Source organism: Anastrepha obliqua, chromosome 2 (genome assembly GCF_027943255.1).
Source record: "Anastrepha obliqua isolate idAnaObli1 chromosome 2, idAnaObli1_1.0, whole genome shotgun sequence".
Classification (NCBI taxonomy): Eukaryota; Metazoa; Arthropoda; class Insecta; order Diptera; family Tephritidae; genus Anastrepha; species Anastrepha obliqua.
The window spans coordinates 130100833-130127950 of NC_072893.1; the positions used below are offsets into that span (position 1 = coordinate 130100833).

The 27118-nt window shown below is 38.2% G+C and overlaps 1 protein-coding gene across 3 annotated transcripts in view; it reads left to right on the forward strand.

Annotated features, from left to right (window-relative positions):
• Window positions 1-27118, forward strand: part of LOC129237517 (uncharacterized) — a 251843-nt gene that overhangs the window by 56446 nt on the left and 168279 nt on the right. For all 3 annotated transcript variants that reach the window (XM_054872321.1, XM_054872320.1, XM_054872322.1), the window contains one exon: window positions 1736-1786. The gene's annotated coding sequence lies outside the window, so the exon portion shown is untranslated. The remainder of the gene's footprint in view (window positions 1-1735; window positions 1787-27118) is intronic.

The window sequence follows — 27118 nt, forward strand, 5'->3', positions numbered from 1 at the left end:
TGGGTGGCGCCGCACAAAGCAGTGCCAATCGGTTTTCAGTGCTTTTATTTTCCTATTTTATTTCTCATGTTGCCGCAGTGACGCATGAGGCAACGGGAACTAAATATCGTGAAACTGAAAATGAGAAGCTTTTATTTTATTTTTATTTGACACGCTTCTGCTTAGCTACACTTTTCCATTTGCAGGATTTGCTGGGAACAGTAAAATTAGTCTGTGAATGATTTGATGCCAAGTGCACATTTAATTATTGTGAATTGTTTGTTTTTATACAACGTCACTCGTTCCTTTTTAAAACATTTCGGTGAGCATTATTTTTAATTTTCAATTTTAATTTGCGCTGTGATTTTTCATAGTAATTGCTGGTTGTGGAATATTCTGTGAATTTTATTGAGATTTTTGCGCTTTGCAGCATTTAAAGTAACTTTTTTTTGCTTATTCTGTAACTTTTTTTATTGCAAAAATTTCTATTATTTTGATTTGCATTTGTTCAGGCATTGGAAATTTTTTTCTCTTTCTGCTTTTCGCTTATCTGTGTAATTTCACGCCTATTGACTCGAGGTTTTGTTTCCCTTTTTAATCAACTTTTTTTATTTTCAATTTGTACTCTTGTTTAATATTTCTCGTACCAACCAATTTCCATTTCAATATTTCAATTTGTAGATTTTTATTGTAATAAATGGTATGGTAAGTTTAATAAGCTGTTATGATTTAAATTAAAGCGTTACGCCTGGGTGCTGCTGTTGACAACTATGTTGCTTAAAACGAAGCTCGGCGGGGTCGTTGGAAAAGAAAAAATTGAAATGATAAAAAATAAGAAAAGAAGGAAATACTGAAAAAAAATTTCGCAAAAAATCTGAAATAACGTAATTTAAACGGTTTCTATTTTTCTGTTTTTTATATATAAAAAAAAAATTATAAAAAAGTTTTTATTTTTTTTACTTTTTACTAAAATACTTTCATATAAAAGAAGTGCTTTGTCCGTACAAAGTGGATTAATTTATAACAATTTTAATAACTTCACAGTTGTACTAAAATTTAATAACCCATACAACTGCATGCCAAACATTTTTCTAGTAATTCTAACTAAAAACCATGAAGTTTTTGGAATTTCTCTATAAAGGTTGGTATTCGGATTTACACCTAAGGGACTGAAAAATTTTTCGGCTTATCGAAGGTGCCCGCTTATGAGAAAAGTGTAAATAAGTTAATAATGTTTTACCTAGAATTTACAAGATCTTTTTAAGTTACTGTTTAGGAAAAAATGGGGAAGAAAATGGGAGGAGTTTTTTTAAAAGAATTATATGCAAAAAATTAAGTAATATATTTTTTTGCACAGCCAAATGTGTTTGAGACGCTTTCCATTAATATCAATTATATTTAAAAATTTTACAATAGTTGTTTCTTGCTTTGTGTAAACATTTCATAAGAATTAAAAAAATTAATTTTAGTAAATAAACTAAATAGTTGTTTACAACAAAGTACAAAAAACGTAAAACAAGTTTTTTAAAAAGCAAATTTAAGTACGAAATTTCTTTTTTCGTAAATTTGTGGGCTCGCATATGCTTTTTATTTGTATTTCTATAAAATTTTATAAAAGAAATTTTCAAAATTTGTGTACTCAAATATTTTTTTAACTCTAAAAAATTTTTTATACTGAAAGCGATTATTTACGAATTATCAAAAAATAAACTAAACTACAAATTTTAAATTTAACAATTTTGTTTTGTTTTTACAGATTTTCTATCAATGTCTAGGAATTCACGCTGACTGACGACGAGCGTTTTAGGTAAGTTTCAAAAAATGTCACCTGCCACCTTAAACCAAAATTGAATTACGAGCAGCTGCATTCTGATCAGAGATATTTAAATTCTGTTGTTCGATACTTTGTGGTATCCTGCTGAAGCGTAGGCCTACGTCAATTTACTTGGGTCGTTCAAGTAATTTTTTCACTTCCCACTCTTCTTATTACACCAAAGCCAAGGGGCCTTCGAAACCCATAAAACGTAACTGTCTAAATATTAGTTTAAATAATTAATAAAGTTTTCATGACTTAAAAAATCTCACAATTTATAATAATTGTGCACCACATTGCGGGATTCACCAACACCAATAACAACTCTCAGATTGATGAACTTAATTACAAGTCCAATCAAAAATGCATCGCGTGTTCATCAGTAGGGTAAACAATAACATTCAAATTAAGAATAATGATAGTGAAAAAATGTTGATGAGTAACTGAAAATATACGCTGAACATGCCGATTCATGCGAGAAAGTAGTGGAATTGGAAAACTGATAAGCTGAGTTGCATAAAAGAGCAGCTGAATTGCAAAGATAATTAGCTGAATTATATCTTAGTCTACTTAGTGATTACGTAATGAGCTGAATAGCATTTTAGTTACTTACTGATTACATCATGAGCTGAATATCATAAAATAAAAGCTGAATTACCGTTTTGAATGCTTAGCTATAATAGTTGCACAATATTGGCTGAATAAGATCCAAATCAAATGTAGCATAGGAGAGAAGGAAATATCAATAAAGCAAGTGAAATTCTGAAAGTATTTCTAGAGCAGCCGCTGAATTGTATTTTTGAAAGACTTGAAACGCATAAATACGCAGCTGAATTCAATAAACATCGAGCTGAAATTGCATATTTACTTGTACTGGATATCACGCTGCTTATTTTGATTGAAGCTAAATCGAATTAAATTGAAAAAATCTGATGATTTGAACTAAAATGTGCTAAATGTTAAAAAAAAAAATGTTCAGAACTTTTAATTGATTAAAATAAAATAAAACTGAATCTGTAGTGCATTAAAAACGGTGCAAGAGGTTAAATGCCGCCGACAATTGCGAATCACTGCTGAATATATCGCCATGTTATGTAATATGCGAGCTGAATAGCGCTGAATGGCTTCAAAATGTAGCTGAATGAGTATATGTAGAAAATTAGATTGCAAAAGTGCAGCTGAATAGGTTTTTTGAATTGAGGGTATTGCTGAATTTGAGTAAACAGCGAATGCAGGGTGTTTAATGTAAAAAAGTGTATTGAATTCTGCAATGTGCTTCCACATGTTGCTGAAGAGATTTAGATTTGATTTCGAAATAGGGGAAAGTTAGACGAAATTAAATAAATTACCTAATCTTGTTTAGTTAACATAATTTTTAGTTCAAATTATTTTAACAATATAACAATTTTTATCTAATCACCTGCACAAATTAAGATTACAATCTCTTACAATGTTTCCCAGCAAGTAAACGTAGATAAACGCTAAAAAAGTATAAAATATTTTTTTTTTTTTTGTGTTAGATAAGAAATACTTAGCGCAAAACCCATAAACAATTGGTTAAGCAGTTACGCTGAGCATTTGGGGAGATTTGTACGTCAAAACATACGCAAATTGTATTGGCCTTCATACGTATTTACCCACACTGGTGCATAAGTACTGGATGGGCACGTTTCAACATGAAGTGTGCCGAATGAAAAATATTGAAGTTATTTTGTATTTTTGTATATTTGTTTTATGTATTTTTTGCATTTTTTATATTTTTTTTCATCTTAGCCACTTAGCAATTAAATAGAGCGAATTTAAGCACTTTAGGCAAATTAGTAAAAAATCGAGTGATTCATATGCTTAGTGGGCTGCTGCATATTGCTTTCTATATCCATGTGGCATGCCATAAAAAGTGGCACACAAGAAGTGCATATATGTGTGTACTCTTATATCCACCAAATACGATTTTCACAAGTTTGTGCCTCAACACTTTTCATTTTTATAGTAAAATGAGGGGAAGTACAATTTTTGCACACTCTCCCTCACACACACAACCATGTAATGTGCCATTTTATGTAGTTATTTGCGTGCATGCAAAAAGTGAAAATTCCATTAACTCATTTCATTCCGCAGCATCAAGTACTTAGTTGCAGTAATTTTTGTTTTTATTATACAAAGGCGCCAACGCGTAAGTGCAAAAAATCAGAGGAATTGCCATGGGCTGAGTAGCCCCCATTCACGGCAACCGTCTACGAGTGCAAGCTAAGTATGTGAGTGTGCATGGGGATTTGTATGTATGTATATATGGTAGGCTGCCATACTTCCACCACTACCAATGCATGCACTCGCTTTAATTGTTGATATTTTTTCTACAATTCAAACACAAGCTTTTCGCCAAGCATTTGATGCACGCAAGGAAAAAGTGGTAAAATGAAAAACGCTTTGAAAAAGGAGACGATAAAGTGAACAATAGTATTGATATTAATAACCATTTGAATTACCTACCACTTTATCGGTCTTAAATTTAACAGGAGTTTGTTAGCCAACTAATCAATTAGGCAAACAGCCAAGCGTGCAGACCGACATGCAATGCACTATCTGTGAACGAAAAAAAATTGTAAAAAAAAGTTTAAGCTGTGCATTGGTTGAACGCAATTCATCTATATACACAACATACGTTACGAAAAAATGTAATTCAGCTAGTCTAAAGCCAATTCAGCGGCTTTTTTCATATGTTATTTATAAAAACACATTGTTTTAATGATACTTGTGCGTTTTTTTTTTTCAAATTTAGCTCATTTGTACGCAATTTTGCGTATTTCTTTCACCTTCATTCGCTTTTTTTAATTCCGCTTTCTTCAATAGAATAAAATAGAAAAATTGTTTCAGTAAACATATGAAAATGCGTTTTTTCTAATAATATTCCGTAATATTTTCAATTCAGCTTTGTTTTATATAATTCAGCGCATGTTTTCTACTCTCTATTTACCGTCGTTTAATTCCTTTTAAGTACACAACTTTTAATTTTACAATTCAGTTTATTTTTATATGATTCAGCGCATGTTTTCTACTTTCTATTGGCGATTCTTCAATTGCTATTAAAAATGCAAGTTTTTTTTTGCAAGTCAGTATCTTATTTTCATAATTCAGCGCAATTTTTCTGTCTCCCAGTTGCAATTCTTCAATTACTATACTCACTCTTCATTTTTGCATTTTAGTATTTTTTTATAAAATTCACCGCAGTTGTACCGTTTCTCTTAAATAAATTCGTTTTATTTTCGTAACTCAGTATCTTATTATATAATTCAGCGCATGTTTTCTACTTTCTCTTTGCAGTTGTGCAATTTCTACTAAATACCGAAGTTCCATTTTTGCATTTTAGTTTATTTTTATAGAATTCAGCAGTTGTTTTCCACTTTACGCACGTTTTATTTTTGCAAGGCAATATCTTATTACATAATTCAGCGCAATTTGTCCGCCTTTTAGTTGCAATTCTTCAATTTCTTTTAATACGCTCGCTTTATTTTTGCAATTTAATTTATTTTTATATAATTCAGGGCATGTTTTCGACTTTTTACTTACTGTTCTTAAATTTCTCAGGACAGATTTTCTATTTGCTACCTGCGGTACTTAAATATCCTCTGCATAAACTGGTATATTCTGCGCAAATCGGCTTTTCTAAACAACAAAAATGATGTTCATTTCATTTGCTGTGTTTGTAATACTCTCAGTTACTTTACAGTTACAATATTTAGATTCTGTTTACATAATTCAGCGCCCTTTTTATTCTATATTTAGAATTAATTTGTACTGCATTGAGTTTCCCTTTAAAACATAATCCAGCTTCTTTACTTGGAATTCAGCACAAATGTTTTGTGCGCAACCTACAGCATATAATTCGATTTTAGATGCAGGCATTTGTTGTTTGGAATTCAGCTGCTCTGTTAATGCGATTCATCATTATTTTCAATTCCTTTAGTGGAAAACAGTTGTTTTCATGTTTTTTTAATGCAATTGAGGGGGCAAGAAATTTTTTTGTTTACTAAATAATCTTTTGGTGCTTATACTTATATATTACAGCGCCAGCTCTCTTCGTTTTCCTAATGTGAGCTTAATTTACCTACACTTCTCTGCCCCTTATTTCATTGAACCACTTTAGACAAAATTCAGTATAGCTTCCATGAATAACATATCTAATATCATTTACTCTTTGTACTTGCCACCTTTCTTCAATTCAGCTTCTTTAAAAGCAATTCAGCGCCACTTTGAAAGTATTCCAGCGACACTTTTCAATATCCATCTATTATAATACGGCACATTTTGTAATAACACCGTCATTTACTGCAATTCAGCTTCATGGATTGTAATTCAGCGCGACTTTTGCATTATGCTGACTTAAAGTCACATTAAGCGTCATATATTTCTATTCACTCATATCTTTTTCATGTTCAGCAATATTCACGCACATAAATTACGTTAGTCTTTTTGTCCAAAATGAAATTTATAAATCCCAACTTCCTCCAGCATTAATTTTTATTATTTAACACAAAAAGCCACTTTGGATTTTATTTATATATTATTATATTTATTGCCCATTATTTGCTTATTCCTCCCATGCTCCACTTCTCATTTGCCACACTTCTCATTTTCATCTCTTTACTTTATACAATTAATTAATAAATTGTACAAATTGAGATCGCGCAGATTTACTTCAGTATCATCCGCATAACTGTAAAAATGGCGTAAAAGTAAAAAGCGGTACAAAATATTTTTAAGCTCAGCCTGGTAGCACTAATTTCTGTCATAACAACGCACAAAGTCAAATTAGTGACAAGTTGAGTGTCAGTGCCAAGTAAATGCGCTTTAAGTAAGCACCTAAGTATGTACCTAAGTACGTAAGTATGTTGCATAGTGTGTAAGCATGTGCTTATGGCACAATATGAAGATGTAGAGCATATGCACGAGTGTGCAACTGTTTACCGTTTTGTATATGCAACATTACCTTCAGCAAATAACTCCAGAGCTGCACATTGTCCGCTTTTCATTATTCTGCATTATTTTTCCAACGAATTCACTTGAAAGGCCCCAACCTACGGTTTGCATTTAAACATCAGTTTCATCTTCAGGCTTTTAATTTTATTACCATTGTTGCTATTAACATCTCCGCTGTGTTATTGTTTTTGTATTTCTCTGTGTTGCCTGCAAAGCATGTGCATCTTTGATGCCACATGTGTATGCGTGTAACTTAAAATGTAGGCGCATGTGTGTGTATGCGTGTGTAAGGCATCACTTTCATCGCTCGGCTGCGAAGGCAGCGCCAAACAACAACCACAACAACATCATGCATACAATGCGTAATTACAATGCCGACACTGCAAATCACAGTAGCGTGAAGAATTTTTTAATTATTACAAAGCAACGACAGCAGTGAGCGCAACCAACAAAAACCACCACCTGCACCCAACGCACACTTCTCTTCTACGCTACATGACCGCCTTGGCTCGCTCCGGTTGCGTGGCTGCCAACGCTCACTACTTCAGCCTCCGCGTGCATCACCGACTTCTTGTAATCCCATTCAGCGCATTTCTACTTTTTCTTCAACGCTTGTTTTCCATTTTTTTCTTAAAGTTTTTTGCTGCTGCTCTGATTTTCTTTTCACATTTTTGCTGATTTTTATTATCTGCCTGTCTGCTCGCCATTGCGACTTTTTCTTGTAGGTACAATAAAGTTGTATGTTTTTGCTTTTCTTGTTTTCGCGCTATAATTTATTGCAAGTGAAGGTTTTATGCTCAAAGTTTACTTTCCGTAGACACGTGCATTGTGTGTGTTGAGCCCAAACGGCGTAAGCGAGAGCACAGTGGGCTCGGTTACATGAGGTAGCGGGCAGATTTTGAAAGCTTGGTGTGGTTGAGTTAAGTTTAACTGGGCTTGAATGAGGTATTCTGATGAGTAGAGTGCACCAGATCACCAAACAAAGACCATGAGGTCGAAGTGCAAAGCTCAAATCAAATCTGTCTATATATTAATCCAATTTCATCAAAACAAGGCAAGACAAAAGTCTGATACCAAATAATTTCGGTATTAGGCCCACTTTTGCTGAATGAAATTGAAAATTAGGTGGTTTAAACTTGAACTTTACTCTGCCGACATTTGCTATTCAGCCTATTCAGCGCGCCAGCTTTGCTTATTTAAGGGCAAAAGAAGCTAACTTTTTCTATACCCCATTTAATTGAGTGACCTACTTCTTTGACTTAACTCTTCCTGTACTACAAATCTTATTCAGCGCTTCGGTTTTATTTATTTAAGGGCAACTGGCATATTTAGATGCGAAAGCAATTTTTTTCTCTCAGCATTTCTTACTTCTTTGTTATTCAGCTCAATTTTACTGAATCACATATTAAAATGAAATGGCCTACAATTTGTTTTTACTCTTCCTGTAATATTAATCTTATTCAGCGCCTCTTTTTAGTTTGTTTAAGAGCAATTAGTCGCTGTACATATGTATATTTTGTATGTCACGGACGGAATTTTAGTAATCTCTCAATAAAAAGTAAATTCAACGGCATTATTCCATTGTATGTAAAAGATATCTTAAACTAATTTTTTCACTAAATCGCTATTTCTATATTATTCAGCTCCAAAAATTTTTTTCTTAACTTAACTGATATAATATCTGGCTATTCAGCGCCTTGTTCTTAGTTGTATTGAGTCAATTCGAGTATATATATATATATAATTGGCGCGTAAACCCTTTGTGGGTGTTTGGCCAAGCTCCTCCTCCTATTTGTGGTGTGCGTCTTGATGTTGTTCCACAAATGGAGGGACCTACAGTTTCAAGCCGACTCTGAACGGCAGGTATTTTTTATGAGGAGCTTTTTCATGGCAGAAATACACTCGGGGGCTTGCCATTGCCTACCGAGGGGCGACCGCTATTAGAAAAATGTTTTTCTTAATTTTGGTGTTTTCACCGAGATTCGAACCAACGTTCTCTCTGTGAATTCCGAATGGTAATCACGCACCAACCCATTCGACTACGGCGGCCGCGTTGGTATGTGTAAAAAGATCTTAAACTATCTTTTATTTGACTAAACTACCAATTTATTTGCTATTCAGCTTCATTTTTCCCTGCTGATAAACTCAAGAAACGAACTTAAGTGGCTCAGTTACTCAGCACTTACTTTTTGGCCTACAATTTGTTTTTACTCTTCCTGTAATATTAATCTTATTCAGCGCCTCTTTTTAGTTTGTTTAAGAGCAATTAGTCGCTGTACATATGTATATTTTGTATGTCACGGACGGAATTTTAGTAATCTCTCAATAAAAAGTAAATTCAACGGCATTATTCCATTGTATGTAAAAGATATCTTAAACTAATTTTTTCACTAAATCGCTATTTTTATATTATTCAGCTCCAAAAATTTTTTTCTTAACTTAACTGATATAATATCTGGCTATTCAGCGCCTTGTTCTTAGTTGTATTGAGTCAATTCGAGTAGGACTATGAATAAGTTCGTGCGGTTTTTTTTCGAAATTTGAAACTTTATTGACGTAAAATGGTTACAAATTTAATATTCAAAGTATTGTCCATCGCTTACTACTACTTTTTCCCATCTTTCTGGCAATTCACGGATTCCCTTTGTGAAAAATTCGGTCGGTTTTGCCGCAATCCACGAATCGATCCATTTTTTGACTTCATCGTAATTACGGAAGTGCTGGTCAGCCAGGCCATGTTGCATCGATCGGAAGAGATAGTAATCGGATGGCGCAAGGTCTGGACTATACGGCGGGTGGGGTAGGACATCCCATTTGAGCGTTTCTAAGTATGTTTTGACCACTTGTGCAACATGTGGCCGAGCATTGTCATGTTGCAAAATAACTTTGTCGTGTCTATCGGCGTATTGCGGCCGTTTTTCTCGCAGTGCTCGGCTCAAACGCATCAATTGTCGTCGGTAGACATCCCCCGTAATCGTTTCATTCGGTTTCAGTAGCTCATAATACACAACACCCAGCTGGTCCCACCAGATACACAGCATAACCTTCAGGCCATGAATATTCTGCGCCGACGTCGATGTTGAAGCATGGCCAGGGTATCCATACGTTGCCCGACGTTTTGGATTGTCGTAATGGACCCACTTTTCGATGCACCAGTCACAATTCGATGCAAAAAACCCTTTCTTTTGTGCCGTTGAAGCAGTTGTTCGCATGCCATAAAACGGCGTTCAACGTCTCTTGGCTTCAATTCATACGGCACCCAATGGCCTACCTTTCGGATCATTCCCATGGCTTTTAAACGTTTGGAAATGGTTGATTGATCAACTCCCAAAGTTTTTGCAACCTCTTCTTGCGTTTGAGCCGGATCTTGATCGAGCAATTCCTCCAATTCGGTATCCATGAACTTTGGCGGCGCACCCTCGCGTTCTTCGTCTTCCAAGCCAAAATCACCACTTTTAAAGCGTGCAAACCACTTCTGGCACGTTCGCTCAGCTAGAGCATGCTCACCATAAACTTCCACCAAGATACGATGACTTTCGGCTGCTTTTTTCTTCATATTAAAATAATGAAGAAGAATTCCCTGCAAAAACACATTATTTGGCACGAAATTCGACATTTTCAAGTGTGGTAAAAATATTGTTGTTTACGCTTCAAATAAAAAACTTATACTGACGTTTGTGCCTTACGACAGTAGCTCTCCAATGAATGTTTGGAAATGTGGATCGATGGAATAATAATCAAGTTACGCCATCTGTTGTAAAACCGCACGAACTTATTCATAGTCAACCCTTTGTGGGTGTTTGGCCAAGCTCCTCCTCCTATTTGTGGTGTGCGTCTTGATGTTGTTCCACAAATGGAGGGACCTACAGTTTCAAGCCGACTCTGAACGGCAGGTATTTTTTATGAGGAGCTTTTTCATGGCAGAAATACACTCGGGGGCTTGCCATTGCCTACCGAGGGGCGACCGCTATTAGAAAAATGTTTTTCTTAATTTTGGTGTTTTCACCGAGATTCGAACCAACGTTCTCTCTGTGAATTCCGAATGGTAATCACGCACCAACCCATTCGACTACGGCGGCCGCATTGGCATGTGTAAAAAGATCTTAAACTATCTTTTATTTGACTAAACTACCAATTTATTTGCTATTCAGCTTAATTTTTCCCTGCTGATAAACTCAAGAAACGAACTTAAGTGGCTCAGTTACTCAGCACTTACTTTTTATTTAATTAATGTCAATTTGCAGCAAAGTATTTTCAGTCCAATTCTTTCACACATGTAAAAGATATCTTAGGTTCAGAACTCCCAAATCTTCTAATTTCTGTATATTTTTTGGGACTTAACATAAAACACTAGTTTTGCATGCTTAGAATGTTCAACAAAACTTGTGTATTGTGATTAAAGTCAATTCAGCAAATTTTTCGAAAGCAAAAGCTGCATTAAAGAAATTGTAGCCAAAAATTATTTATTATTTTACAATTCAGCTGATTTAGCAAAGCAAATAAAAGTATTCAGCTTAATATTTTTTGTCTAGCTCAGATGAATTCAATATTTTCTTATGAATTTTGGCAGCAGGTTATTCAGCCACCTTAGTTTTGGCAAGCAAAAATCAGCTCAGATTTGTGTATCAAAAAATTCTACAAATTAAAATAATTCAGCCTTAAGAGATGCAATTCAGCTGATATCTTTATCAAAATATGCCACTGTGCACCACTTCGTAAAGAGCATAAGTGTATTGAGAAAGTAGCGCAATACTTCAAAGATACAGTCAATACCTATTGAAGAAGTAACGCTTATTAGCGTGCATCGCTTATATATTTGTACTATTTTATTCAATTTATACTCGTTCGATATACTTCAAAAACTGTACTCACTAATGTGTAATAATTCGCATTTCATTAAATCAAACTTGTTTATAACTCATTACGTGTGGAGATCACCTGATTGAATGACGCATTAAATACATCGCATAAGAGCAAGAGTGAAAATGTGTAAAGAACCTTACAAATTAATCCATTTAAGCGAATAGAAATTTTATTCCGGTAAATTATGATTCTATAGAGTTTATTGGAAAGCAAATGCGGTGAATAGTTTTGATTTTTTTTTTCATTTAAGAGCGAACATCACTTGTGGGCATGCTTTACTCTCTTCCTCTGTTTGAAACACAATTCAGCGCTTGGTTTATGCGAAAAACATTATAAGCGAGATGTATTTTAAACTTAGATAATAAAAGCGTTGTCTTTCAGCTGCACCAATTCATATTCAGCGCACGTTGTTGAGCTTTCAGAACACATTTTTATAAGTTATAGTTCGTTCAAGTATATAAACTGTGTCAAAAATGCTATTCAGCGCTTGAAAAGCGTATATGAGTTTTAAAGAAGATTGTACACACACTAGCGCACTCATTCAGTTAAACATAACATCATTCAGCGCACTTTGCTCAGCTCACAAAAATGCCTTGCGCATATGTGTAGCAAACAAACTCATTTTGGAGCACATTCGATGCCTGAAAGTGTAATTCAGCGCGAGTTTTCTAACACAAAATCAAGTAAAAACGAATTTCTCAATTATAGCGTACAAATGTTTTTAGTTAGCGCCACTAAAACTATTTACGTGAAGCGCATGACAATATACAGAAAATACAATTCAGCGCGGGTTTTCAAACAGATAATCAGTACATTTCTTATCAAGAGTGCGCCAAAATCCATAAATTAGAATTCAATGCAAGCATTTCTTAATTTCGTCTATTCATTTCACTAAAGGGCAGCAATTAAAATTATAAAATAACAAATAGGCAACAATAGCAAACATTTGCAATTGCATGCCAATCCTAGCCAGGCGTCGTTCTAATATTTACCGTAACAAATTACAAAGCGTTGGCTGAACAAATGACAACAAACGAGCAATCAGCATGTTTGCAAAGGTAAAATGTGGCAGCAACAAGAAATGGTAGGAAAATCATGAAGCAAATGAAAATAAAAGAAAAGTAAACGTGCAACAAGGCACCAGCATGTTGCAACATATCAGCTTGATTGACGTTTTTTTTTTTGTTTTTTTTATTTTATTTTATTTTTTGTTGATATGAAATCAATATATCCATCCAGCAAACCAACCAAATGCCACAACACAGCAACAAATGCAAAGAATAACACAAGCATGCAATAAAAGCAACAAAGCTGGTAAGACAAGAAATGGAAAGAGCAAATAACAAAGTAAGCTAGTGAACGAAAGACTTGTATAATGAGCACCAGGTAACTGAAGCCTTTCTACTACACAAATATGTAGCTATGCATGTTCGTTGGTCTTCCAACAATCCAACAACAGTAAAGAGCCAATAGTAAAATAATCACAACTGTCAATTTTGCTCATGCGGCCATTAGTGCAACATACATTTTGTTGTTACTGGCTGCACCCAACAGCAACAGAAAATGGTTTTGCGGCTAACCAACAGCAGCACAACTGATTGTCATAGTGTTTCAACAATAACGTGCTTTGCACACAGCTCACTGTTGATATCAATTTATCCCTCATCCATTCATTCGTCACGTGATCTTCTTGCTCGTCATCGAGTGCATCAACTATGCCATTTTTAGTTATTTCTTGTCCATTCCACTCCTTTTTCCTAACCAGTTTGATGCTGCCTAGCCCACCACCAGCCCCTCGTTGATTTGCGCGCATTGGCCCCTTTGATCTACTTGGACTGCCACTGCTTCTTCGCTTTTAAGCGCTAATTCATTGTTTGCACTTCCTTACGAGTGCGCGCTCTTACCTTCTAATTGCACTCAGTCCACATGAAAATTCTTAAATGTGAATTTTTTTCCGTGGCACTTTATCTCATTTATATTTGCCATTTTCTTCTATTTCGTTTGCCTGCTTGTTCTCTGGCACTGCTCGGTCTTGTTATTAATTTTCTGTGTCACAGTGTGAGTGCCAAGTTTTTAAAATGTTTTTTCATAGTCCATGCGTTTCGTTTTCTATGATATTTTTCATTACTCTTGACGGGCTATCTTTGCACCTTCTTTGCAACAATGACAGTGTTGCAACGTAGGTATTGTAAGGCGTAATGACAAAAAGTACATTTGAAAAAAATTAATCAGCAAAAGAGCTACACAGAATGCATTGCAAACCATCAATATCGCGCTGTGCAAGTGCAAGACACCCAGCCTGTGTCTAAGGCAGTGTGCGAAACCCTGCTACGTTGTATGTGCATAGCTGTAGTCGTAGAAAGAATGGAGGACAAATAAATAAGCCGATTGTCGATTTGGAATTTTTCCTTTTTGTAACATTCTTTCAATACATCTTCATACAATGTTGGATGGGAATAGCTGGTAAATGTGAAAGGTAACTCTGTAGGTGAGGTTGAAAAGTTTGCACAATTTTTTGTTTGTTTGTTTTTTTTTTTTTGTTTTTTAATCAAAATCGCAAAAAGTGAATAGAAAAGTTTAAATGCAAGAAAGGAAAGGAAATGACAATTTAACTTTAAGAAGATTTTGAAAAGAAATGTAAAAACCTTCAAAAGAAACTGAGAATTGAATGAATGATTACTTACAGCAGCAATCTGAGCGCGCATACAAAGGAGGAGAATACGAGTATTAAAAACTATTCAAACTTGCCGCTCTATGCCGCTGGCCGGTTTGTGCCTGTTTGCAAGACATGCCAAAACAGCAGATCTGAAAGTCGAATGGCCGAATGGCAAATAAAACTGAGATGGTTGCGAGATGAGAACAAAAGCGAGGAAAAATACGAAAGAGATTTAAATTAGTAATGTGTGGCTGATGCGATATGCATTACTAAGGAATAAAGAGTTGCAATTGCGGCGAAAACTACAAAGGACGGCAGACACTTTGAACTTTTCCAAGAGTTTTTTTACGCACAGAATCCGCATAAACAAAGAAAAAAACAGGTCAGAGACAAATAAACATGAAAATAAATTAATTTAGAAAGAAAATAATTTAATTTTTACTAGTTTGGGGAAGAAGAAATCCATTATTTTCTCGATAGATGGAATTAACCCTTTACCTCACTTTTGTGCAAGTGGGTGAAAGAGCAGAACTGAAGTGCGAGTGATTCATTTTTCTAAGTTTTTTGGCAAAACAGCAGGACATCAATCGGTTGAGTAATTTTTTATTCCTATCAACTTTTTGGTTATACAAGATGGCGCAAAATTAATCACCCTATTCGAAAATTAATTTTTTAAGGTGTTAGACCGCTGCTGATTTAAAAAAACCGATCTTACTTTTACTTAGAAGATGCTCTAGTACTACAAGATGGCGCAAAATTAATCAACCTATCGGAAGATTCGCAATTTATGCAAATCGCGTCGTATGTCTATAAAATTTGATACTTCTGAACACGGCAGCTGCAGTATGCGAACAAAGTTTCATCATTCAAAGTTATGTTTTTTTTTATTTAGTAAAAAAGCTATTCAAAAACTAGCTATGTCCCGTAAAACCAATTTTGATAAAATGGCGCGGTTTTGAATTTGGCGGTATTATTCAGTTTTTTAATAAAAAAATGCAAAATATATTAATTAAAATACTAATATGAGCGATAGCCTTTGATGTTGTGAACAACATATTAAAATTTCACACGATTCAGTTGAATAGTTTTTTGTTTTTTGACAACAGCAGGCCGAAAAAAGTAGTTTTGAGATAATTGAGCTTAAAGTTTTGAGAGTGGATATTTTCCATTAATGCCACCGAGTGACGAATCTGACTTAGCAGGTGGTAGAATCGAAAATACTGGGAATATCCTTCCAAAAATTTGACAGTATATTCCTAAAAGCCTATACTTTCGAAATATCAACAAAAAATCGATTTTTTGAAAATTCTAGACTAAGTTAGAAAAAGTTTTCCATCAGTCAATACGTCACTCATTAGTTTTGGCACCAGTTTTTTCTTTTCATTTCATTTCACTTCAACAATCAAAGTAACTGTCAGCCGTCACTGCAGATGCTGGGCCTTGCTTTTTATGCTTATTTCTTCTCTTCCTCCACCCAACAACTACTGCAACATCGCATCCTAAATTTAGCAGTCGCCCGCTGCATTGATGCGCCCTGCATTGAACCACAATTTTCACTACACTACCCTTCAAGTGCCTGCTTCGCCACAAAACCAGAACTCAATTACTTCCTAAAACACCACAGCCGCACCACCGTAATGCGCGCTTGTCGCTCATTAACAAATTGCACCTATCGCCGTCAGGGCGTAGCAGTTGCTCGGCCACCGTGTTTTGCAATATTTGAGTCTGAGCCCTTTCGGCGGCAACCGTCCACTTTACGTGGAGATTCTGTAAACTCAATCTCTTACCAGCTGTATTGTGCGCAGCCTGCAGCATCGCTGCTGTATATTTGGTTTTGTGGTTTTGTTTCATTTACAACGCGCGAATATTTGTCGTTGCCTGTCTGTAGCTTCTGCCCCTGCTGCATTTGAGTAGTAGTATCGTAGTGCTGCGGTGAGTTGCTGAGTGCTGAGTACATTTGCTGCCTGCCAACAGTTGTCCATCTTCCACGGCAGCACAGCGCGTCACTTACGCCTTGACAGACAGTCAGCGACAATGCGAAATGCGCGCCGAAGAAAAGGCAGCAAAAACTACTGCATGCGAGCAGTTGTCGCCGGAAATGTGCGGTGGGCGTGCAACACTGACAAATGACAGCGGACATGTCAACAACAGTTACAACAGAAAAACAACAAGCTGTGGAATGTAACTGAAAAACTCAACATTGGAATAAAGTATTGAAGCGAAAGTGTTCGGAAATCAATTTATAACTATTTATTGTTGTGCGTCGTCGTGCTCCATTGTGTGCGGCTTGTGAGCTGTGCATTGCGATGAAGCTTCTTTTACAGTTACGTGCGTTCACAAACAATACATTTTTTCTGCAGTAACGCAGCTCGATTTTTAAATTAACCTCAATCCCTGACAACAACCGATAAGTTTGAGTTATTTATATACTCTTACTTCGCCCAAAAACTCACCAATGTCGGAAATTGCAAAGCCAAAAGGCACCAGGCGTGGCGAAGAGTCAACAAGGGAAAAGTGTCAAAGCTTAAAATCCGCAATTTCAGCTTCCGACCGCATTCCGCTTCACAGCTTCGTCCCGCGTCTAAACGAGCCACACAAATGGCAAATGCAATTTCTTACACGTAAATTTATTTCATTTTTTATGGTATGTGTATTTAACATTTCATTTCACTTTTTTTGTTCTTTGTAAGGCAGTTGAAACTTTTACAGAATCCCATAAAAATGGAACTTTTGCTGACTTCAATGCCTGTGCTGCCGCTGCGGTACGTGGAAGTCATAAATTTGCATAAAGCATAACTTTGGTTAAAAAGGAAGAACCAGAAGTAAAGAATGCCAACCTCACATGTGAAGAAAGTGTGAGAGAGCCAATGTAAATGGAAGTGAGAAGCAAAAGCAATACAACTTTGTGACAAATCCTCGCCAGCAACCGGCGAAAAATAACAGTAAGTAAAAAAGGAAAAGGAGAAAAAATTGATAATAAAAGAATTGAAAAGAAAAAAGTATGCACTTATATATATGCGGCTGGCGAGAATATACGGAGTACTCAAATCAAAAAATAAAAATTTGAGCTAACCAAAGTGCCAGAATTTATGGCAAGTAGAAAAAAATTTCGTAAAAGTGCAGTGGAATAAATTTAAATGTTGCAGAAGGAATGCCCTTACTACCATAACGAGGGACTGCTATGAAAAAAGTGTAAGTTCGTAGTACCTAGTAACCGGCAGAAGACAAATCCACTGACGTTTGCGTTTAAAAGTTATTCACCAACTCAAATTGAACTGTCACATGAGCTGAGTCAGGATCGAGCGTTGACGAGTGCTGGCATTTTGGCATAACAACATGACAGATTTGCGGTAACGTGTGGCTATTTATCTTGTGGATACGGCAACAACAACAAAACAAAAGGATAAGAGCTGCTCCTAAACGAAATGAGCTCAATTTCGAGCGTTTTAAGCCAATTTGAATAAATCGCCCGCAATTTATTTGCGCAATTCAAGCGCGTAATGAGGTGAACGTATGCACATATGTATGCATGAGTATGTATACCTATTGTCAATGTCTCACACATGCACATATGTCTAGCACATAGTTGAGCGAAAAGGTCAACGCAGCAGCGGTCACTACTCAGCATTGATATGATGACATTCCGTAAGCGCTCACAAAGGAGGAAGAATAATAACGAATTCTCCACCCCACTTACGGGTTGGTTTGCAAAACAAGGTGACTTTGTATTTTTCTCCAAAAAAATTTATTTTTATGCACCAATAGCTCTTCAAAGTGATTATACCAATTTATAAGTGACAGGTGTAAGTATAAGGTGACCAGATAGCAAAGTCAGTTTTTCCAATTGTAATGTTTTAGTAGCTATCAAAATATGCAAATAGGCTCGCCATTTCAGCATGCATCATTTCTCGCTTTTTTTAACGAGTGGAAATTATTAAAAAAAATGTATCAAAGTTCAGGCTCAGTTGCAAATACGAAGATCCGGATTTTCGCCAAAAAAACATCTCTTCGGATGAGACATTTTTTGGCTCAACAATTACTTTAACAATCACCTTTGCCTTTATTTGAGCGAATACAATTCACAGGGTTTGATTGAAAAGTAATGAGCCTTATTTTTTTAAGCAGTTCTATTAAACCTTTTGGCTTATACAACTAATATTCTTCAAAATAGGACCCTTGAGCATCAATACACCGCTGGAAGCGGGCCTTCCACTGCAGGAAACATTTTTTAAACTCATCCGCCGTAATCGCGTTCAATTCGGCTCTCACAGTTGTTTGGATCGCCTCGATGGAGTCGAAACGCCTCCCCTCAGCTGAAGTGAACTGGGACCGGTTTCTAGTGGAAGGTCCAACGATAATTTCCCCCCACCAGCCGATTCGGTTGATCGCTTGGCAGACGCTCCGCGCGGGAAGGCTCAATACTTTTCAATCAAACACTGTATATGAAGATCTAGTCTATGCTATCAACTCAACCACTTTGGAGGTGCTCGAGGCAAACATTCGAAGTACAATTGCTGAAATAAGCCCACTCATATTGAACTGAGTTATGAAAAATTGGGCCCACGGCTTAAAATTCTATAAACACACATCTTGGCATGAATGTGAGCTTCAAAATGAAGCCTGAATAAATTTGATGTCTTAATATAATATATTTTAACTGGTCACCCCATACAACACACGCTTTTTGGTATGCCCTTGAACTTTTCCAGCGTTGAGGTCTATATTTCCGTCCTTTGATGGGTTTTTTTCAGTTTTATATCCAGTAAAAAGCTGCCGGCGCCAAGTCTGTGTCTACATGTCCTTCCTACTACTACTTCCTGCTTCCTTTTTTGTGTTGACCGTACCACGTCTTCGCAGCAACTCTTAATACTCCACGGCATTGTAATCGAAGAAAAATATCTGTCAAATCTTAACATTCGACGGAGTCTGACATGTTTTTCTTCTTTCCTATTTTGACCGTTTCCATTGAGATGAGTGGATTTTAGTTTGACTTTCATAACCAGAAATCTGTACTTCATCGGCACCACCCTGGTCGAGAATTATGCGATGGTTCATTTGGCAAAAATTTAGCAATTTTGGAACAAAAATCGCCAAGCACACCAAAAGGCATGTAACTTTTATATCTCTCAAAAAAAAAATTAAGAAAGCAAAATGATCGACAATTTTTATAGATAAGCATATTGGGACATGTTTACCCAGAACTTAATCAAATATAATAAAATATAAAATAATCAGTAATGATAAGAAGCGGCCGCCGTAGCCGAATGGGTTGGTTCGGAATTCACAGAGAGAACGTTGGTTCGAATCTCGGTAAAACATCAAAATTAAGAAAAACATTTTTCTAATAGCGGTCGCCCCGCGGCAGGCAATGGCAAACCTCCGAGTGTATTTCTGCCACGAAAAAGCTCCTCATAAAAATATCTGCCGTTCGGAGTCGGCTTGAAACTGTAGGTCCCTCCATTTGTGGAACAACATCAAGACGCACACCACAAATAGGAGGAGGAGCTTGGCCAAACACCCAAAAAGGGTGTAAGCGCCAATTATATATGTATATATATAATGATAAGAAGTCACCTTTTTTGTTTTTTTGAATAAATCCCTTACATTCCACACCATTCCCCTTCTCTCACGCATACTTCAATTGCTTTCCATTCCATTTGTCGCCTTTTTGCGAGGTGCGGTCTTTAATGTGACTATGAGAATAGCACTGTCAGCTGTCATAGTTATGCACTTTGACAGCTAACAAACAAATCAACTTAAATGGCAACAAGAGCACGAAATATGCGCCGAAATGCAACCATAAAAAGCGTTCATATCAAAAAGGAGGCAAGCAAAAAGCAATGAAGATGATAAAAAATGACGTTCATATACGCTTGTACTTTCCCATGTTGTGGCCGGATAGAATACACGAAAGCTAGAAAAAAGCACTCTCGGCCATAACAAATAGTCACAGCTCGGCATAAAATTCAAAGACAATGATACAAAGCAAAAAGCAAACAAGACAAGTGGAAGAGAGACAGAGACTTGACAGCACTCATACAAAGTGGAACATTGCATCAAAAGCCTGCTAAAAAGCGAGGCCGACATGAAAAAAGCAAGCCACCAATGAGCCTAAACGTGGAAAGCGGCAACTAAAGGGAAAGAAAAAGAAAAAATGGAAAACAGAATACGGCGAACAGGCGGAAAAGCCCAAAAAGGCAATGTGAACAATCAGGCAAACAAAAACTGAAACTCTGTCAATGCGCGCCGGCATGCTAAAAACGGTAATGACTGACAATGCGACCCAGTCGCTAGACATACGGACTGAGCAAATGCTACATGAACATACAGCCAGTCAGCAAAATTGTCGGTGGGCCGGCAGATTGTTTGTTCTATTGCCTACTTGGTGATGTTGTTGATGCGAGCGAGACTTCGCCGATGACAATGAAAGTGCTCGTAAAGCTTGTGTGGCGTGTAAGGGGCGCGACAATGATGCATGATGTAACGGCGGACAGTCAAGCCGTCATGTCAAGCTCATTTCATCAACTCAAATGTGTTGAGCACAACCCACTAAAGGGCCCTGCACTGACTGCCATGTCGGCCAGCAAATAAATGACGCTCACACTGCACTGGCTGTTTGAGACAAAGTTGGCTGAAACTGTCCTACCACACCGAGAAACGAAATCATGAAAAGAAAGCAAAACAAAAACATTGCTTGCGGTGCTGCTGAAAATGTGTAGCGTCGAGTTGAAAAAGGGAGACGCGAAGGCAATGAAAAATACATAACAGCCCAGTGTAGATGAAGAAAGTAAGGAAAAGTGAGAACCAAACGGTGGGAGGCAGAGGCGGTTGAGCAATAAGTGAAAGACATGTCCACATTAGCATAAGTACTCGGTGCAGTGAGAGATATGTAGAGCAGGTCGAACGCCAGAGGCACCAACCAGCTGATGACTAAGTAGTTGACCAACCAACCAACAACTACAAGCGCTGTGCTACGCTAGTGCCGGTTTGGGTAACAAGTTATCTGCTTGCTATGTCAGCAGTTTGTTTTTTACATAATGACAGTAGTAACAATAACAATTGTGCAACCAAAAAACGCTGTTCTCATTCAACCAAACAAGTGACAACAGCCTCCGGCCTAGTGACAGATTCTTGACGCAGAAGAGTCAGCCGAGCTCGATGCTGATGATGATGACGACGGAGATACGAAGAGAAGCCCATTTGTTGACATTGCATGGACATAAACTCACTTGCATGGGTACAGACCTAGGCTATGTGGCGCACAGTGGTATTTTGGTGGTAAAAGATAAATTGTGCTCACAGAATTTCACAAATCGAATGTTGCCTCCGAGAATTAATATCTGGTCTTAGAAAAATTTTATTGAAGTTACTAAAAGATTGAACAGAGAAAACAGGCGAATTTTCAATGGATTTCAATGATATATTTTTACTGGCGTTTTTGTTTCAAATATAACCTTTTATTAGCAATTTAATTGTTTCAAAAGATATCCAAGGCGTCTGGAATCAAAGCATTATAAAATATTGCGTTTAGAATTTTCCTCGGAAGAAAACATTAGTTGGCTCGGTCTTGTCGTTGTTGTAGCAGCATAAGCATTTCCCATACATGTACCGCGCATGCTGCTGGAGTGATATTCCTTGGCCGGATATGAACCCAGGTCGTTCCTGTAGCTTCGTCTTGCTCGCTCTTCTTACTACCAATAAATGAAAGATGTGAGTTTGTTCTTTCGATCTACAAGGCAAACATCACTGTTCGTCACCAATCGTTGAATAAACGAATACGTTTGCTGACAAAGTTCACCAACATTTGAATGCAAATTTGTGTTAAAATATGATGCGTATGCAGATGACATCACAAAAATTCATTGGACAAGGCTAAGCACAACAAAATGCTCAGAAAGCAGTTTCACCTAGGGTGCTACCAAAGTTATGACCCCTGCAGACTCTTGCTAGAACCTGAGCCACCCCGCAGGCGCGTCAGGAGACCACTCTTCCACTACACTGACGAGATCCAGGACAAAACACAATTATAACTACTGGGCCGGACAGTATACATACAAACTCTAAACGACATTCACGGCAGACATTTACCACCTTCCTAAACTCTCGACCCCTGAATGTCGTTATCGGAGTACAACCACCATCTATTGCAGACGAAGAGCTTCAGCTGCCTCTCGAGATCCGCATAACTTTGGTCAAATTGCATTCTGGAGAACTTATCCAGAATCTACCCTGACATACCCAATATATGTTCAGCATATCAAGGCACACCGCCCGACACTAACTACAGTCTGATGCTTTCATGAGTAGTATAATACATGAACCTCGTAGAAAACTGGAAACGCGGTCCACGTCCCTTTTTAAAAGTTTCGATATAGTCCCATAAAGACCTCGGCAGTCAATCCGAATATCGAATTTGGTGAACTTCTCTTTTCTATGCAATTACCGACAGCCGCTATAGCTCAATGGGTTGGGCGTGATTACCATACAGAAGTGTTTCTCCGGGCGTAAAACAGCAAAGGGTTGAAAAGTTTTTGTAATGGCGGTCGCCTCACGGCAAGCAATGACCTTCGAAAACATCTCTACCACGAAAAAGGTCCTCATAAAAAAAAAAAAAATCTGCCGTTCGGCTTAAAACTGGAGGCGCCTCCATTTATGAAAAAAACAAGACACACACCAGAAATAGAAGGAAGAACTCGGCCAAATAAGGGTGTAAACGCCACTTATAATTGCTGAAATGTCTAATTTTTTTGGCTTTTTGAAAATTATCGCTATATGAGAAGAAAGCCTGGTGTTGCCCATTTCCGATACTTTTACTTTTATTATTCATAAATATAACTAATGCCCGAATTTCGTTACTCAAGTTTAAAATAAAATATCTAATTAGAAATTTTTTAATAAAGTTCAAGAGAGGTACACGTAGAAAGTGACAGATTTCAACCACTTTTGCAACTTTTTTAGCTAGCCATGCCTTTCATTATTCTAGGAGTTTTTTGTCAAAAATTGTATGAAGCCATCCCACTGTGCGGCACGCAGTAAGTCATTGGGGCAGTGAGTAGGTTGCGAGCTATGTAAAGTTTTTTTCCTCTTTTTGGCGCCGCTGCTTGCCAACTTGTCAAGCGCTTTTTGTTATCATCTACCTAAAACATTTTCATAGCATTGCTTTACAATGCTTTGTGTTGGAGAAAACAACAGCCTCGCATTAGAAGAAAGCGCCTGCTTAGAACGCAGCAAACCTAGGCATTTTTGCATAAAAAATATGCGTAAAATAAAGATGCAAACGAGGCTTTGAATTTTAGGTCATTAGGTAAGAAGTCGCAGTGAAAAGAAAAAACAAACACACATTCAGTGCGTTTGTCTGACAAACGAGCGATGCCGCCGACAGATAGCTAACCGTCCGCAGCCTCGGTGTGGTAGTTAGGCGATTTGGAAGCGAGTCTCCGCAGGCAAAATGCAAAAGTTTTTCACAAAAAGCCGCTCGGCTCACCTCAACTCCCATCTCTGTCACACAATTGCTCTCATTAACGTTACTCTGGCCTTTTTTATTGTATTGCAGGAAAACGCGTTGGTTGTAACTTTCACAAACACCCCCACAACGAAGGTTACTAGCGCTTGACTCGCTTAAGTGTTGGGTAATTAAGTCGTTGAGTTGATGACATTGAATATTCTTGTCTTCTCATTCACGTGTATTTGTATGTGTGTTGCTGTACTTTTTGAGTTTGAAAATGAGTGCTGGAAAAGGATGCTGACAATGTATTTACGTATATATTTTCCCGAGAAAGCAGTGCATAAAGTAAAGGGTGGCAGTGGCGAAAGTTAAACGTGGAAAGTTTGGCGGTTTGGCATCCCTCAAAAGTTTAACAATCGTTGCAGTTGGCTGGTGAGAGTTGATGGCTGGGTAGGCATAAAACTATTAAATTTCACTATAGTTGCGGCAGAATGCAAGCATCTATCTAGAAGGAAATAAGAGGAGTGAATTTGGAAATGTCAAGTGGCTGTTGGTAAATACTTTCGGCTGGCTATCTCGTTAAATGAAAATTGTTGTTCCAGCGAGTTTTGCTTATTGCCTTGCACGACAAAATTTTTCAACACGGCCGATAACTCGAACAAATTTACACCGATTGACTTTGAATTGAAATTTTTTAATTATGTATAGCACATTCTTCTTCTTCTTAATTGGCGCGATAACCGCTTACGCGATTTTGGCCGAGTTTAACAAAGCGCGCCAGTCGTTTCTTTCTCGTGCTAACCGGCGCCAATTGGACACACCAAGTGAAGCCAAGTCCTTCTCCACCTGATCTTTCCAACGCAGAGGAGGCCTTCCTCTTCCTCTACTACCACCAGCTGGTACCGCATCGAATACTTTCAAAGCCGGAGCGTTTGTATCCATTCGGACGACATGACCCAGCCAACGTAGCCGCTGGATCTTTATTCGCTGCGCTATGTCTATGTCGTCGTAAAGCTCATACAGCTCATCGTTCCATCGTCTGCGATATTCGCCGTTGCCAACGTGCAAAGGTCCAAAAATCTTACGCAGAATCTTTCTCTCGAACGCTCCAAGCGTCGCTTCATCGGATGTTGACATCGTCCAAGCTTCTGCGCCATACGTCAGGACGGGCATGATGAGAGTCTTGTAGAGTGTTAGTTTTGTTCGTCGAGAGAGGACTTTAGTGCTCAATTGCCTACTTAGTCCAAAGTAGCACTTGTTGGCAAGAGAGATTCTACGTTGGATTTCAAGGCTGACATTGTTATCGGTGTTAATGCTGGTTCCTAAATAAACGAAGTCCTTTACAACCTCGAATTTATAACTGTCTACAGTGACGTGGGTGCCGATACGCGAGTGCGCCGACTGTTTGTTTGAAGACAGGAGGTACTTCGTTTTGTCCTCGTTCACCACCAAACCCATTCGCTTTGCCTCTTTATCCAGCTTGGAGAAGGCAGAACTAACAGCGCGGTTGTTAAGGCCGATGATATCGATATCATCGGCATACGCCAACAATTGTACGCTCTTATAAAATATTGTGCCTGAGCGATTAAGTTCTGCGGCTCGTACGATGCTCTCCAACATCAGGTTAAAGAAGTCACACGACAGCGAGTCACCCTGTCTGAAACCTCGTTTGGTATCAAACGACTCGGAGAGGTCCTTCCCAATTCTGACGGCGCTACTTACATAGCCGTATTAGTTTTGCGGGGATACCAAATTCAGACATCGCGGCATACAGGTAACTTCTTTCCGTACTGTCGAATGCAGCTTTGAAGTCGACGAAAAGGTGGTGTGTGTCGATTCTCCTTTCATGGGTCTTTTCCAAGATTTGGCGTATTGAGAATATTTGGTCGATGGTAGACTTTCCAGGTCTGAAGCCACACTGATAAGGTCCAATCAGTTGGTTGACGGTGGGCTTCAGCTTTTCACACAATACGCTCGCTAGAACCTTATAGGCGATATTTAGAAGACTAATCCCGCGGTAATTGGCACAAATTGCAGGGTCGCCCTTCTTATGGATTGGGCAGAGCACACTTAAATTCCAATCGGCAGGCATGCTTTCATCCGACCATATTTTGCATAGGAGCTGATGCATGCACCTTACCAGCTCCTCGCCGCCATGTTTGAATAGCTCAGCCGGCAGTCCGTCGGCGCCCGCCCCTTTGTTGTTCTTTAGACGCGGTATTGCTATTCTCACCTCGTCATGGTCGGGCAACGGAACTACAATTCCGTCGTCATCGATTGGGGTATCGGGATCTTCACATTCTCTGTGACATGCGCAGCTGTCACTGTTTAACAGGTTCGAGAAGTGTTCCCTCCATAATTTAAGATTGCTCTGTACGTCAGTCACCAGATCGCCGTCTTTGTTCTTACAGGAAAACTCCCCGGTCTTAAAACCTTCTGTAAGCCGCCGAACTTTCTGGTAGAATTTTCGGGCGTTGTTCCTGTTGGCCAGCATCTCAAGCTCCTCGCACTCACGTATTTCGGCCTCTCGTTTCTTCTGTCGGATAATACGTCTCTCTTCCTTTTTCAGCTCTCTGTAGCGATCCCACATGGCTCGCGTTGCGCCCGATCGCAGCGTGGCTCTATAGGCGGCATCCTTTCTTTCTGCGGCAGCATGACATTCCTCGTCGTACCAATTGTTTTTTCGGGCTCGCCGGAATCCGATTTCTTCTTCGGCGGCGGTACGTAGGGAACGAGAAATGTTGCTCCATTGCTCGTGCATGCCGGTTTGTTGGGAAGTGCTCTCTGAGAGCAGGAGTGAGAGTCGAGTGGCGAATCTTCTGGGTGTCTGTTGTGATTGCAGCTTTTCGATGTCGAACATTCTTTGCGTAGGTAGATGTACGTTTTTTGCTGCACAGAGGCGTGTGCGCAGTTTGGCTGCAACAAGGTAATGATCCGAGTCAATGTTGGGTCCTCAGATCGTACGTACATCTAATACACTAGAAGCGTGTCTTCCATCTATCACAACATGATCGATCTGGTTTCGCGTTTTTCGATCAGAGGACAGCCAGGTAGCTTGGTGGATTTTTTTATGCTGGAATCTGGTGCTGCAGACTACCATGTTTCGGGCCCCGGCGAAGTCGATCAGCCTCTGTCCGTTACCGGATGTTTCGTTGTGCAGGCTGAATTTTCCGACTGTGGGACCAAAAATTCCTTCCTTGCCCACCCTGGCGTTGAAGTCGCCAATCACGATTTTTATGTCGTGGCGGGGGCAGTGCTCATACGAACGCTCCAAGCGCTCATAGAAGGAATCTTTGGTCGCATCGTCCTTCTCTTCCGTCGGGGCGTGGGCGCAAATTAGCGATATGTTAAAAAAACGTGCTTTGATGCGGATTATTGCGAGACG